This window comes from Trachemys scripta, chromosome 4, assembly GCF_013100865.1.
Source record: "Trachemys scripta elegans isolate TJP31775 chromosome 4, CAS_Tse_1.0, whole genome shotgun sequence".
Classification (NCBI taxonomy): Eukaryota; Metazoa; Chordata; order Testudines; family Emydidae; genus Trachemys; species Trachemys scripta.
The window spans coordinates 47,160,000-47,174,772 of NC_048301.1; the positions used below are offsets into that span (position 1 = coordinate 47,160,000).

The window sequence follows — 14,773 nt, forward strand, 5'->3', positions numbered from 1 at the left end:
ATAGATGGGCTAAAACACCTTTTCTAACTGTTTTGGTCACAAGATAATGAATATTAAACCTGTCACTAGCCAGGACTGAACATTGTCCATTCTGTATCTCACACCAGTGTAATTTGGGAGGAAAATTCAGCAATTAGGGAAAAACAGAAAACAGTTTTGTGGCAAGGACTCCCAGACCCCCAAAATCTTTTTAAAATGCCATCTGATTGAAGTGGCTCAGAGGTCTGGAATGTTAGGAAACAGTCACAGTAGAAATGGTTTTGTGGCCAGAGTGCAGGTGAAGTTGTAAGAGATGCACAATAAATGCTGTCATTCACATGGCTGTGCAATTTAATGTGGTTCTGCAGTTTATCACAAGCATACACCTCTCCAATAACCAGTTTTGCAGAAACACTCCAAAATATAAAATCACCTTTGGTCTGGAAAATTTCAGCTAAAAGAAAATTTTTTTTTAAGATGATTAAGAGCAACTGAAAAAGCAGTGAGGTTCTGAATAGAAGTCAGAATTCAACCTTCATTAGAGGGTTCATTACAGAAACTGCTGTAATAAATAGCAGAAACATAGTCAATATTGCATGCACGTTTTTAATGTAAAATGGGGCAAAAGCTTGGGTGTAAATTTCACTTGTCTAATGGGCAGGGATATGACCATATTGCAGTGATGTCACAGGAGAACTCTACTCTTCTTTCAAGTCCAAATGCCCTGCAGAGATGGTGTTGCAGGCAGAATTCAAACAATGCCTCCCCAAGGTTTTGATAATGCAGTTGGCCAATCTACCAGACTTTCTTCCCCTTGTCTTCTTTTGCAGTTTTCATTTTTATGAGAAATTACTGAATACAGCTAAATATACTGTATTCCCTTTGTTTCAGTGGCTAATGACAAATGCATGGAGGACATCTTGTGTTGCCTAGGCTGGCAGGGCATTTACATTGATTGATGCTCTGCTGTGAAAAAAAATGAGCTATGAAGGAATTACAATGGAGAGTCTACAAACTGAAATGGGGATGTACTAATTAGCGCTGCATTAAACAGTTGGATTTGATTTGGAGATGAAATAGCATTAGGAGTGAATTTACAGAGTTATTGATGCAAACTATATTTTAGGCATCATGCGACATAACTGTACATCACTTTGCTGAAAAAGACAAAAAATTACTATCAAGAAACAGCAGGTTCAGGTTCAGCAATCTAATGGCTTAAAGACACTAGAGGTTTAGCCTTGTAGAGTCCTCTGTTTTATTTACCATTTAAAAGAGCTGATGCTGCTGGTAAGCTTAAAAAAAAGAAATATTTTGTCCCACAGCACACAATGAGCCTGCGAAACTCATTGCCACAAGATATCATTAAAGGCAAGTGTTTATCAGCATTCAAAAGATAATTGGATATTTACCTTTATACCACCAAGAATTTTGGAAGAGATATAAATCCTCATGTTTCGTGACTTAAGCCAACTACTAACTCATGGAGGCTAGGAAAAAAATATTCTTCTCCATGGGCAACTTATCCCATAGCTGCCTACTGCAGAGTTTCTTGCACCTCTCTCTGAAGCAGATGGCACCGGCCAGTGTGAGAAACAGGATACTGGACTAGATGGACCAATGCTCGGATCTCATATGGCAATCTCATTAAACCTGTGCCTGAGACAAAAATAACAGCTCCTGGATCTCAGAGCTAGTGCACTCAGCAGTAGCTACTGCTATGACATGTAGTAGCATGTGCTAAGAACATGTAGTAGCATGTGCTTCCTTTGCCTTGCACCAGCTCACTTGTGAAAATGAGGGGCTCCCACAGCTCAGTGTTTTTAGCTATGCCAACTGCACCAGACTCCTGTCTCTTCTGCTTGTGTAACCTCCTTAGGCTACAGAAGCAGAAGACATAGGAGTCTGGTGCAGGGATTGCTTGGCTCTGCAGCAAGGGCACCCTATCATTTTAAGTGTGCCCCTACAGGGCTAGGAAGAATGGTCTTGTGCTTAAGGCTAAGGAACCAGGAGATCTGGAATCCACTCCTGTCTCTGCCACAGACTTCCTGTGCGATCTTGGGCAAATCACTTAGGGTGGGATTCACAAAAGCACTTAGGTGCCTAAGTCTGGGTTTTGCTGCTGAAGTCCCAGTTTTAGGCTCCACTGGGATCCACAAAACTCCTGCTGAACACTGTCGGTGCCTAAACTCACTTGGTGCCTAAATTTTCAGGGTAAAAGCTATCTGGGTGTGTAAGTTGCTGCCTCGGCATGTGCATCGCTGTCTCGCTGTTGGCATCTGGACACCTCTCTCCTGCTTAAGTCCCAGAATGATCCACAAAGCAGGGAAGACGGAGGTTTGACCCTGGGGTCCAAACCAATAGGCATGTACTCAGAGGTTACCTACAGATCAAGTCACATCTGAAACCTAGTCAGATGAGGAGCAGCAGGAGGTGGTGCCCACCTTATCACTTTTAGCCCAGTGGTTAGTGCACTCAACTGGGATGTGGGAAACCCAGATTCCATTCCTCTGCTAGGAGGAGAAAGGATTTGAACAGGAGTCTCCCACCTCCCAGGAGAGTGCTCTAACTACTGAGTTACAGGATAGTCTGTATCTCTGTCTCTCCTGTTGAAGCTGTTTTGCGGTGCATAAAAAAGTAAAGAGTAATTTGAGCAATAGAACTTGCCCCTGGGTCTCCCACCACCCAGGTAGGTCCCTAACCACCAGCTATAGAGTCATTCTCATTCTTTCTCTCTGTGGCCCAATGGAATAGCTCTGTGCTTCAGTTACTTATCTGTAAAATGGGCAAAATATTTTGCTACAAGGGTGTTGCCAGAATAAATTCATTAATGTCTGCATGGTGCTCAGATATTGTGATGATGGCTTCCATACCTAGACAGACAGAATCTAGACACTAACTTTAAATAATTACAGAAATATGTGATTTGAGCTATGTAATGATACCAGCTTAGAAGTAATTACGAGTGAGTAAGATTGCAAAACAAAAACTGTTTTTGTGTTAAAACCAGACATAGCTTTAATTTTTTTTCAATACAAAACAGATCTGTTTTCGTTATATGCTCTCTTTTACCAGTCACTTAATTTGATCTCCATTTCCCCTTATCTCTCATTCCTTCTGACTGCTACGTCACCACCATTTCCAGCCAAAAGGGCATGCTTGAGTCACTTCCTTAAGTAGATGACCATATCAGCCTATGGTTTGGAAAAGCAGGTTACTGTGCAAACAGTTAGGCAGTGCACCATCTTTGCAATGCCTATAAACCAAAATGTACTACACTGCCGTCAGACTGTCAAGGCTGGCTTGGTTTAAGGATTAGCTAAACATCAGACATTCTATCACACTAATTTAGAATCAATCTTGCTTCTTAGTGATGATAATAAACTTGTACAAAAAGGAGATTCATTTGTATATTTTAGCATTTTACTTCAGTCACAGAATGCAAAAACCTAACATTGGAATCAGTTTGATTTTTTTCTTTTTGTGATTGAAGATATTAAGCACTACAAGAGCATTGAAATTTCGATCTGATTAGGATCAAAATTTCTCAGGATCAAAACACTTCTTTTTTTCCCCCTACAGTTTTACTAATTGTGTGCTACTTGACATTGTGGAGTTATTCCACAGCATGATGGCAAACTATGTGAAGTGTATTTTACTGTTAGGAATTATCAACTCATTCTATTTGTTTTTCATGTGTTTGAGGTTATTAAGAGAACCAAAAATTATAACTGATGTGCGTGAGTTAAAAGGGTTAGTTCAATTGCAGCTGGTAGGCTAAATCACTAAGCAATATTTTGTATGCCAATAGGAATTTCTTATTGAAGAAGCACAAAGAAATCATGAATATATAACTGATTTTAAAGCAGATTGAGGGACAAGATTCTTTGAAAAACAGAGGAGTGGTGAACAAGGTAAATGTGGAGTGGTTTATTTTCAGAAAACCTGGATTATTCCAACTACTAGAAACCAGATAAAAGTAGATCAGAGAGAATGCTACCAAACGTATTCATCAGAGACCTTTGCTTTATGGGAAATGAACTGCCCTTGCTCACTGTTTCTGAGGAATTGTATTTCTTATAAATCAAATCATGAAGAAATAGGATGACGTTTTGCCAAGCAAAAGCTGAGGATGACAAGTATCTTTTTTGTCAGTGTCAGGTTTCTGAATTTAGACCTCAATTAGGATTCCAAAATGAAAAAGCACTTATTATATACCAATATATACAATGCTTGTGACAGTGTTCTTACAAGCAATATATTCATTTTCAAATTCCAGTACATTGTCCTACATTTGTCCAAGAGTATATTCATGGCTTCCTCCAGAGGTCTTGACTTTTCTATATCCTGTCTGGTTTCCCAGCCAGAAAGTACTTGATGTAACTGTTCAGTGAACATCATTAATTTTTTCAATTAATTGGGGACATATGCCTCAGCAGTATGTGACATCCATTCATTCTTAACAACAAACAGACTTCTTGAATCAGAACGGGGCAGTAGCAAGCATCAGTGCAATAAGAGTGGCAAGTGAAGAAAATAACATGGTAAAGTGCTACGCACTAGAGAGCAGTGGGTGTCAAATTATCTTTGTCCCACTTTGTTCTCATTGTTTCAAAGCATACTGTATACTGGGGACAGTATAAAACCAGACTCAAGAGTAATTGTATTCATTTGGGCCCCCAGCTCTAAGGCCACAGAGGGTCTCCAGGCATTGGAGCAGGTGTAATTCCACTGAGCAGGGGCCCAGGAGTCGGGTAGCGGGGGAATGTGCAGGAACTGAATTGAGCTCCCTTCACATGACATGCCTCTGTCGGTGCTCCCTGCAGGCACAGGTGTTGTCAGAGGATCCACAGCTACGAGGATCCTCCTGTCCTTTTCACAAGACTCAGAGGTGAATTGGACAATGGGGGCACTCCTGCAGCCTCAGGACTTTAGTAGCAGATACAAGGCAGCCCCAGAGACCGGAAGTGGAAGATTCCTCTTATCCCCCTCCTTGCATCTTCTTACTGCACACTAAGGCTGGGAGCTAGTGGCTGGATTTGAGCCTCACTGGACCTGTAACTCTACGGTGGCTGGGAAGTTTTAAGTCTAAAAGTGTTTTTAATGTATGTAATGAGGAACTGCATATTTCTTACAGATAACACAACCCCTTTTCTGGCCCTGGAACTGAAAGTATGTCATATGTGCATCATCTATCATGAATCTGTCTTTACCATACAGCCCCAGTTTTTCAAAGCAGCCACTAAAATTGCACCAACGTGTATTATTTCATTTGTTCATTATTATGTGTACAAAAATCTGAGAGTTGTGCATCTAAATTAGCTTGTTAGATTCCTACCTACCCAATTTGTACAAGCAAAAGTACTTTGTCTGCACAAAGCTACGTTTTTGCATGGAGATAAACTTACATGTGAAAGCCTCAGGAATCATTTTTCAGGCTGCACTGAGATCCTTTTGACTATTTAGCCCATAAATATTGTGTTTTATTAAAATATATAATAGTAATGGTAATAGGTATGTATACTGTATGTGAGTAGTATGTTACAGATACCTAACAATAGAATTGGTTTTGAATGCAAATCTAGAAAGATTCCACATTTCCTGGAGAGGGTGGGCTTATTGCTTATGTTATACATTTAGGGCTCTGTACCACAAGCAGCTGTTGTGAAAACTAACAGATATTTTTAAAAAGGAAGTACCTGAGGACAACAGGGATTTTTATGAGTTTTATCAAAAGTTCAGTGATCCATTAACTCCCCTGTTGTTGAGTGCCCTTAACCACTCGTATGAGGAAAGGCTACTGCCTGGAACTCTGAATAATGCTTCTATAATCTTATTAAGGAAAGCCGGCATAGAGCCAGTAGAATGTGGTAGCTAGAGGCCTGTGTCACTTATAAATTATGTCTGAAAATTATTAGTGAAAATGCTGGCGACTCAGTTGCATTATCCCAGCTAATACACCCTGATCGGGTGAGGTTTATGAATAGGAGTTTGCCAGCAAAGAATACAAAGAAAATGTTAAATGTGATACAACAAGTAATATCAATTAGTGAACTAGTGGCAGTTTTTGCAATAGATGCAGAAAAAGTATGTGACAAAATCAAATGGGATTTTTTCTACACAGTTAAGTACTATGAGATGGATACTCACTCGTTAGTTAAATTGTTACACAAAGCACTGGGGTATCTGTGAAAAAACCATCATCAGAAAGTTCAATGGAACAAAACGGGGATAATATCCCCATATCTCATTTTTAAAAAAGATATTGAGCCACTGATTCAACAATTGTGGAATCACTGGGATGTAGTGTGCTGTGGAAGTAAAAGCAGGCATATGCGTAGATAGCGTGTTAGTATTCTTTTATTAGAGGAAATCCAGCAGTCTGTTTCGAACTCTAACAATATGTGCACTATACCAGCTTCCAGCAGTGCTAATGGAGTTCTCAGAATACAGTCTGATACAAAATCATAGAAATTTCGGATTGGAAGGGGCCTTAATAGGTCATTTAGTTCAGTCCCCTACATTGAGGCAGGACTAAAAATTATCTAGACCATCCCTAACAGATGTTTGTCTGACCTGTTCTTAAAAACCTCCAATGATGGAGATTCCACAACCTTCCTAGAAAATTTGTTCCAGTGGCTAATTACCCTCATAGTTAGGCAACTTTTCCTAATGTCTAACCTAAATCTCCCTTGCTGCAATTTAAGCCCGTTGCTTCTTGTCCTGTCCTCAGTGGATAAGGAGAACAATTTATCATTCTCCTCTTTATAACAACGTTTTACATACTGTAAGACTCATATTATGTCCCCCCGAGTCTTCTCTCCTCCAACTAAACAAACCCAATTTTTCAATCTTTTCTTGGAGGTCATGTTTTCTAGACCTTTAATCATTTTTTGTCCAGATCTTTTCCAAATTGTGGTGACCTGAACTGGACACACTCTAATTGAGACCTTATGAGTACTAAGTAGAGTGGAAAAACTACTTCTCACCACTTGATTACAATACTCCTGCTCAAACATCCCAGAAGGATGTCCACTTTTTTCTGCAACAGTATTAGATAGTTGATTCATATTTAGTTTGTGATCCACTGCAACCTCCAGATCCTTTCTGCAGTACTCCTTCCTATGCAGTCATTTCTCATTTTGTATGTGTGCAGTTGCTTATTCCTTCCTAATTGGAGTACTTTGCATTTGTTCTTATTGAACTGCATGCTATATATTTCAGACCATTTCTCCAGTTTCTCAAGATCATTTTGAATTCCAATCCTGTCCTCCAAAGCGCTACCAACCCCTTCCAGCTTGGTATCGTCTGCAAACTTTATAAGTGTACTCTCTGTGCTGTTATCAAAATCATTTATAAAGATATTGAATAGAAGCAGACCCAGGACAGATTCCTGAGGGACACCACTCTATATGCCCTTCCAGCTTGAGTGTGAACCATTGATAACTACTCTCTGAATACAGGTTTCAGCCAGTTGTGCATCCACCTTATAATACTTTATCTAGGCTATATTTCCCTAGTTTGCTTATGAGAAGGTAATATGAGACAGTATCAAAAGGCTTACTACAGTCAACATCAACAGAGGGTCCTGTGGCACCTTTAAGACTATCAGAAGTATTAGAGCATAAGCTTTCGTGGGTGAATGCCCACTTCATCAGACTGTCTAATACTTCTGTTAGTCTTAAAGGTGCCACAGGACCCTCTGTTGCTTTTTACAGATTCAGACTAACACGGCTACCCCTCTGTTACAGTCAACATATATCACTGCTTCCCCCATCCACTAGGCTTGTTACCCTGTCAAAGAAGGATATTAGGTTGGTTTGACGTGATTTGTTCGCAACAAATTCATGCTGTTGCTTATCATCTTATTATCTTTTAGATGCTTATAAACTGATTGTTTGATTATTTGCTCCATTATCTTTTTCAGAACTGAAGTTAAGCTAATGTCTATAATTCCTGGGTTGTCCTTATTCCCCTTTTTATAGATGGGTACTGGAATCTCTCCTATCCTCCACAAGTTCTCAAAGGTAATCACTAATGACTCAGAGATCTCTTCAGCCAGATCCTTAAATATTCTAGGATGTATTTAGTCAGGCCCTGCCAACACGAAGACATCTAACTTGTCAAAGTAAGTCTGACCTTGTTCTTTCCCTATTTTAGCCTCAGTTCCTACTCCATTTACATTGATATTTGCTATGTTAGTTGTCTGATCACTGCTAACCTTTTTGGTGAAAACTGAAACAAAAAAGGCATTTAACATTTTTGTCATTGGTGTTTTTTCTGTTATTGTCTTTCCCTCTGCATTGAGTAATGGGCCTAACCTGCCCTTGGTCTTCCTTTTGCTTCTCATGTACTCGTAAAATGTTTTCTGGTAACCCTTTATGTCCTTAGCTAGTTTAATCTCATTTTGTACCTTGGCCTTTCTATTTTTCTTCCTACATGCTTGTGTTGGATTTTTTCATATTAATCTTTGTAATTTGACCTAGTTTTTACTTTTTATATGCCTCTTTTTAGAATTTCAAGTTGTTGAAGATCTCCTGGTTAAGCCAGGGTGGTCGCTTACCTTACTTCCTATCTTTCCTATGCAGTGGGATAGTTTGCTCTTGTGACCTTAATAATGTCTCTTAAAAAAAACTGCCAACTGTCCTTAAATTTTTTTTCCCCTTCGACTTGCTTCCTATAGGATCTTACCTACCAATTCACTTAGTTTGCCAAGCTCTGCCTTCTTGAAGTCCATTGTCTTTATTCTGCTGTTTTCCCTCCTAGCATTCTTTAGAATCATGGACTCTATCATTTCATGATCACTTTCACCCAAGCTGCCTTCCACCTTAAATGGACACATTATTACTTTCCTTCCCCAATTCTTTACAAATGCACCAAATATTAATAAACATAAACCTCCCCCCCCCAAAGTCAATAGGACTTTTGCAATTTACTTCAATGGAGGCAGGATTTCATCCCTATATTTTTGTTCTGTTAGGCCTTCTTCAAATGGTCACTGAAGTCAATTGGAGTTTTTCCTTTGACTGCAACTGACTTTGCATAAGGGCAAAACAGATTTCATACAAAAGACTGTTGCTGTTATAGACCTGAAGACCTTCTGCACTGTTCTTCTTCTGTTCACATGCAAAAGGCTGCTTTTGACTTCTTTTATTTGAAATAGTGCTAAAGCTTTTCAAAAGTTACGGTACTAATGGTCCACTATGAAATGATTTTACCATCAACAATCTTCCTGAATATTTTGTGGGTTTTGTGCAACATTTTTTTCCTTAAACAATTTGCTCATTTTCTTCTCTGGTGTCTCTGCATAACCTGGAATTGAAGGGTGGATGTACCAATCTTCCTAGTTCTGCCTTTTCTATTTTATTGTCAGTGCACATCCAGAATTCGCCCAATACACCTCTACCTCGATATAACGCTGTCCTCGGGAGCCAAAAAATCTTACCGCGTTATAGGTGAAACCGTGTTATATTGAACTTGCTTTGATCCACCGGAGTGCACAGCCCCGCCCCCCCGGAGCACTGCTTTACCGCGTTATATCCGAATTCGTGTTATATTGGGTCGCATTATATCGAGGTAGCAGTGTAGTAGTTTTACTTTCCCTTTATTTATGTTTACTACTATTGGAGGATCTGCACTTGAACTCTGAGTTTCTGCATGTTCTAACCTTTCTCTTTTGTAAGTCTACCAAGAATTTCCTTTTTCAGAGTAGCAGCCATGTTAGTCTGTATCCGCAAAAAGAACAGGAGTACTTGTGGCACCTTAGAGACTAACAAATTTATTTGAGCATAAGCTTTTGTGGGCTACAGCCTACTTCATCGGATGCATGTAGTGGAAAATACAGTAGGAATATATATATATATATATATAAGAGAACATGAAACAATGGGTGTTACTATACACACTATAAGGAGAGTGATCAGTTAAGGTGAGCTTTTATCAGCAGGAGAGAAAAAGAACTGTTTGTAGTGGTAATGAAAACGGCCCATTTCCAGCAATTGACAAGGAGATATGAGGAACGGGGGTGGGGGTGGAGGAGAGGGAATAAGCATGGGAAAATAGTTTTACTGTGTGTAATGGCCCATCCACTCCCAGTCTTTGTTCAAGCCTAATTTAATGGTGTCCAATTTGCAAATTAATTCCAATTCAGCAGTCTCTCATTGGAGTCTGTTTTTTGAATTTTTGTTGTTGTAATATTGCGACTTTTAGGTCTGTAATCGAGTGGCCAGGGAGGTTGAAGTGTTCTCCAACTTGTTTTTGAATGTTATAATTCTTGAAGTCTGATTTGTGTCCATTTATTCTTTTATGTAGAGACTGTCTGGTTTGGCCAATGTACATGGCAGAGGGGCATTGCTGGCACATGATGGCATATATCACATTGGTAGATGTGCAGGTGAACGAGCCTCTGATAGTGCGGCTGATGTGATTAGGTCCTATGAGGGTATCCTGTAATTTCCTGTAATTTCTGAAGCTCTTTTTCAAGTATTCACTTTTTTTTAGTTTGCAACCCCTTGAAGTCTTGATTCTGTTTTATCATAAAAAGCAACAGGTCCTGTGGCACCTTTAAGACTAACAGAGGTATTGGGAGCATAAGCTTTCGTGGGTACGAGCCTCACTTCTTCAGATGCAAGTAATGGAAATCTCCAGAGGCAGGCATAGATCAGTATGGAGATAACGAGGTTAGTTCAATCAGGGAGGGTGAGGTGCTCTGCTAGCAGTTGAGGTGTGAACACCAAGGGAGGAGAAACTGCTTCTGTAGTTGGATAGCCATTCACAGTCTTTGTTTAATCCTGATCTGATGGTGTCAAATTTGCAAATGAACTGGAGCTCAGCAGTTTCTCTTTGGAGTCTGGTCCTGAAGTTTTTTTGCTGTAAGATGGCTACCTTTACATCTGCTATTGTGTGGCCAGGGAGGTTGAAGTGTTCTCCTACAGGTTTTTGTATATTGCCATTCCTGATACCTGACTTGTGTCCATTTATCCTTTTGCGTAGTGACTGTCCAGTTTGGCCAATGTACAGAGCAGAGGGACACTGCTGGCACATGATGGCATATAGAACATTGGTGGACGTGCAGGTGAATGAGCCGGTGATGTTGTAGCTGATCTGGTTAGGTCCTGTGATGGTGTTGCTGGTGTAGATGTGGGCAGAGTTGGCATCGAGGTTTGTTGCATGGGTTGGTTCCTGAGTTACAGTTGTTATGGTGCGTCTCCTCCCTTGGTGTTCACACCTCAACTGCTAGCAGAGCATCTCACCCTCCCTGACTGAACTAACCTCATTATCTCCATACTGATTTATACCTGCCTCTGGAGATTTACATTACTTGCAGCTGAAGAAGTGAGGTTCTTTTTACAGACTCAGACTAACACGGCTACCCCTCTGATGTTTTATCATAGGGTCTGCTAGCTTCTTCACTTTGGCTTCTAGTTTCCTCTTCAGAGTATCATCTTTTCTGCATTGTTATCTCACTTCTGATTTTGAGGGACTGAGGTTCTAGTAGGCTATGCTTCAATCATGCTCATCTTAATGTGAGCCTCTATCATCTTCTTCCATGGCCACTGCCTGGCAAATCTTGTATCTTGACTACATCTGTTTTCCCCATAGCAGGTAGTTTTTCCCTTTCCTAGCTTGAATTTGGATTCTGTCAGCTGAGATAGACAATTTGCCACAAAGTGTTTTTTTCTTGGCACATCTACATTCCTTTCCAACTGCTCAAAAAGTTGATATCTTTCTGAGTGAGGGTATGAGCCATTTCAGCTTCTGCAAGGGTACTGAAACCCAATCTTACTTCTTGAGATATGCCCTACCAGGATTATGGGTTTGCTTGGTGCATTGTTTTCCATGATGAAGGCCTATGACTCTGTCACTTTAGTAACTCATTCCACACCTAAAAGTCTTTCCAAATTAAGAGCTAAGTGCTGATGGCCCATGCTTGTTTACTGAACAATGTTGCATCATTTGCATCCAAGTCAGCAAATTTACATCAGAATGCTAGGTGGGGAATCTGGTATAAGATTGGTCAGTGTCTCTCATTATTATTACTACTTTTACTATAGTAGCACTTAAACCCCTAAGCACGATCAGAGCTCCGTTGTGCTGGATGCTGACAAGAAACATTGTACATAAGAACAGCCACACTGGGTCAGACCAATGCTTCTGCCACTATTCTGTCTTTTGACTGCAGTCAGTGCCAGATGCTTTAGAAGGAATGAACAGAATAGGACAATTTTGAATGATCCCTCTTCTGTCATCCAGTCCCAGCTTCTGGCAGTTGGAGATTTAGAGACAGCCAGAGCGCTGGGTTACGTCCCTGCCCGTATTGACTAATAGCCTGATGAACCTATCCTTCATGAACTAATTGAATTCTTTTTTGAACCCAGTTATACTTTTGGCCTTCACACCATCCACTGGCAACAAGTTCCACAGGATGACTGTGAGTTGTGTGAAGACGTTATTTCTTTTGTTTGTTTAAAACCTGCTGCCTATTAATTTTATCAGAGGACCCCTAGTTCTTACATTATGTGAAGGGGTAGATAATACTTCCCTACTCATTTTCTGCACGCCATTCATGATTTTAGAGACCATTATCATATTTCCCCCCTCCACCGTTACACATCTCTTTTCTAATCTGAATAGTCCCAGTCTTTTTAATCTCTCTTCCTATGGAAGAAGTTGTTCCATGCCCCTTGTCATTTTTGTTGCTCTTCTCTGCACCTTTTCCAATTCTAATATCTCTTTTTTGAGATGGGGTGAACAGAACTACACATAGTATTCATGGTGTGGTTATATCATGGATTTATATAGTGGCATTTTGACATTTTCTTTTATTATCTATTTCCTAATGGTTTCTTTCTGTTAGCTTTTTTGACTGTCACTTCACATTGAGCAGATGTTTTCAGAGAACTATCTGCAATGACTCCAAGATCTCTTTCTTGAGCTGTAACAGCTAATTTAGACCCTTTCATTTTGTAGGTATAGTTGGGATTATTTTCTCCAGTGGTCATTACTTTGCACTCATCAGTGCTAAATTTCATCAGCCATTTTGCCGCTCAGTCACCTAGTTTAGTGAGATTCCTTTGTAACTCTTCACAGTCAACTTTCAACGTAACTATCTCAAATAAAAGACAGCCCTGGTCCTGAAGACCTTGCAGTCCTAATAGATAAGATATACAAAGGGTCAAAGAGGAAACAGAGACACAGAGAGGTAAAGTAACTTGTCTAAAGTTACTTACACACTGCAGGTCTGTGGTAGAGTTGGGAACACAGGGTTTTCTGATTCCCAGTCTATCCACTGGATCACACTACTTCTCACACAATCTTATTGGTTCTTGTCTCACTTGCCTGAAAACTAGTGTTTCATATTCCATATTCTATTTCAGAGAAGTAGTCAGTCAATCAGAACACTATGGTCTTTTTCAAACAGGATCTTCATCTCTGCAAGGTGTTTAATTAAGTCAGTGAGTCATAAACATCTTTTAGTTCCTTACCCAGACAGTGCAATAAAAGTGTAATTTGTCATTTTTTAATTCCAATTTCAAGTGCACCCAACAGATTTCTGAATTTGTGTGTCCACTTCTGAGCAACTGCCCTATCCTCAGAGATATTCAATGTTGGGAATTTAAGGAATGCAAATGCCAGATTGCTTTTGTTTGTTTTTTTGGTTTTTTTCCCTAGATGTGTCTTTAATGTTCTTTCTGAATTTTATCTCACATTGCTATTTTCCCTTTTTCAATCATATATATTTTAGTTCCTTCAGATTTTATGGGCTGTTTCCTTTTAAGAGCTTCTAAAAGCTTGAGTCTTTGCGCTGCTGTCAACATCAAAGATGGCTGCTGCACATTTTCTGTTAGCTTCTTTTGCCTTTCACAAAGATGGCCACTGTGCTCCCAGGTTTGCAATTGCAGGCAAAAAGCAAGCAGTTTTTACTTCAGTTTTATGTGTAGGAAAACCAGTTTTCTCACTGTTTCTCCTATTGGCATATTGGATTGAACTAGTTTGTTCTCTTGGGTGTAGTGCTCTTAGACCAGAGATTTGTTTTGCCTCTTAGTAGAGAATTTCTGCTTTATTTTCTTTTTCTCATCACATACTCTGTGTCTTCACTGCCAATTGGGGTGTCTTGTGGAAATAAATCCCAGGGCACACAGTGCTCTAGCAGTATCCAGTGCAGCCATCATCTGGTTTTACTCCAAGCATATCTAAATTACAGATTAGTGGCCTAATGCTCCTCTCATACCAGTGTAAATCAGGAGCAACCCCAATGATGACAATGAACCTCAGCGAGAAAAGAATTAGCCCTGTGTCTATTTTTAAAAATTGTAAATAGGTTATAATTAAAAGGCTGGTGTTCAAATGGAAAGAATTTGGTCTCAAATATTTGGGGGTCAAGTTGCATCCATATCTGGATACAGATATGCACACACACGTGTGTGTTTGGGGCAGGGACTTTCTCTTGCTATGTGTTTGTACAACTCCTAGTCTTCTAATCCTGATTGGGTACAGATAGGTATTTAGATATTACAGGAATGGGAGCCATAAAAGTAGAGAGGATAATACACTGTATGGTTAAATCCATAGTAGTTTCATGACTCAGTTCTGTTCTGTGCAACTTTCTTAGCTACCAAATATGTTTCAGTTTTTGATCTCCATGTCATCAGTCAGAAATAAAAAAAAGCAAGTGATGAGTTTATTTTCTATATTAGGGACAGAGTTAGTCATCTCGTAGACATTAAGGAGGGACAATCATGATCATCTAGTCTGACCTCCTGCACACCACAGGCCACAGAACCTCACCTACCCA

General features: G+C 39.8%; 1 protein-coding gene across 5 annotated transcripts in view; it reads right to left on the reverse strand.

The window, feature by feature from the left end:
* Window positions 1-14,773, reverse strand: part of NPAS3 (neuronal PAS domain protein 3) — an 827,431-nt gene that overhangs the window by 17,265 nt on the left and 795,393 nt on the right. The window lies entirely within an intron of this gene.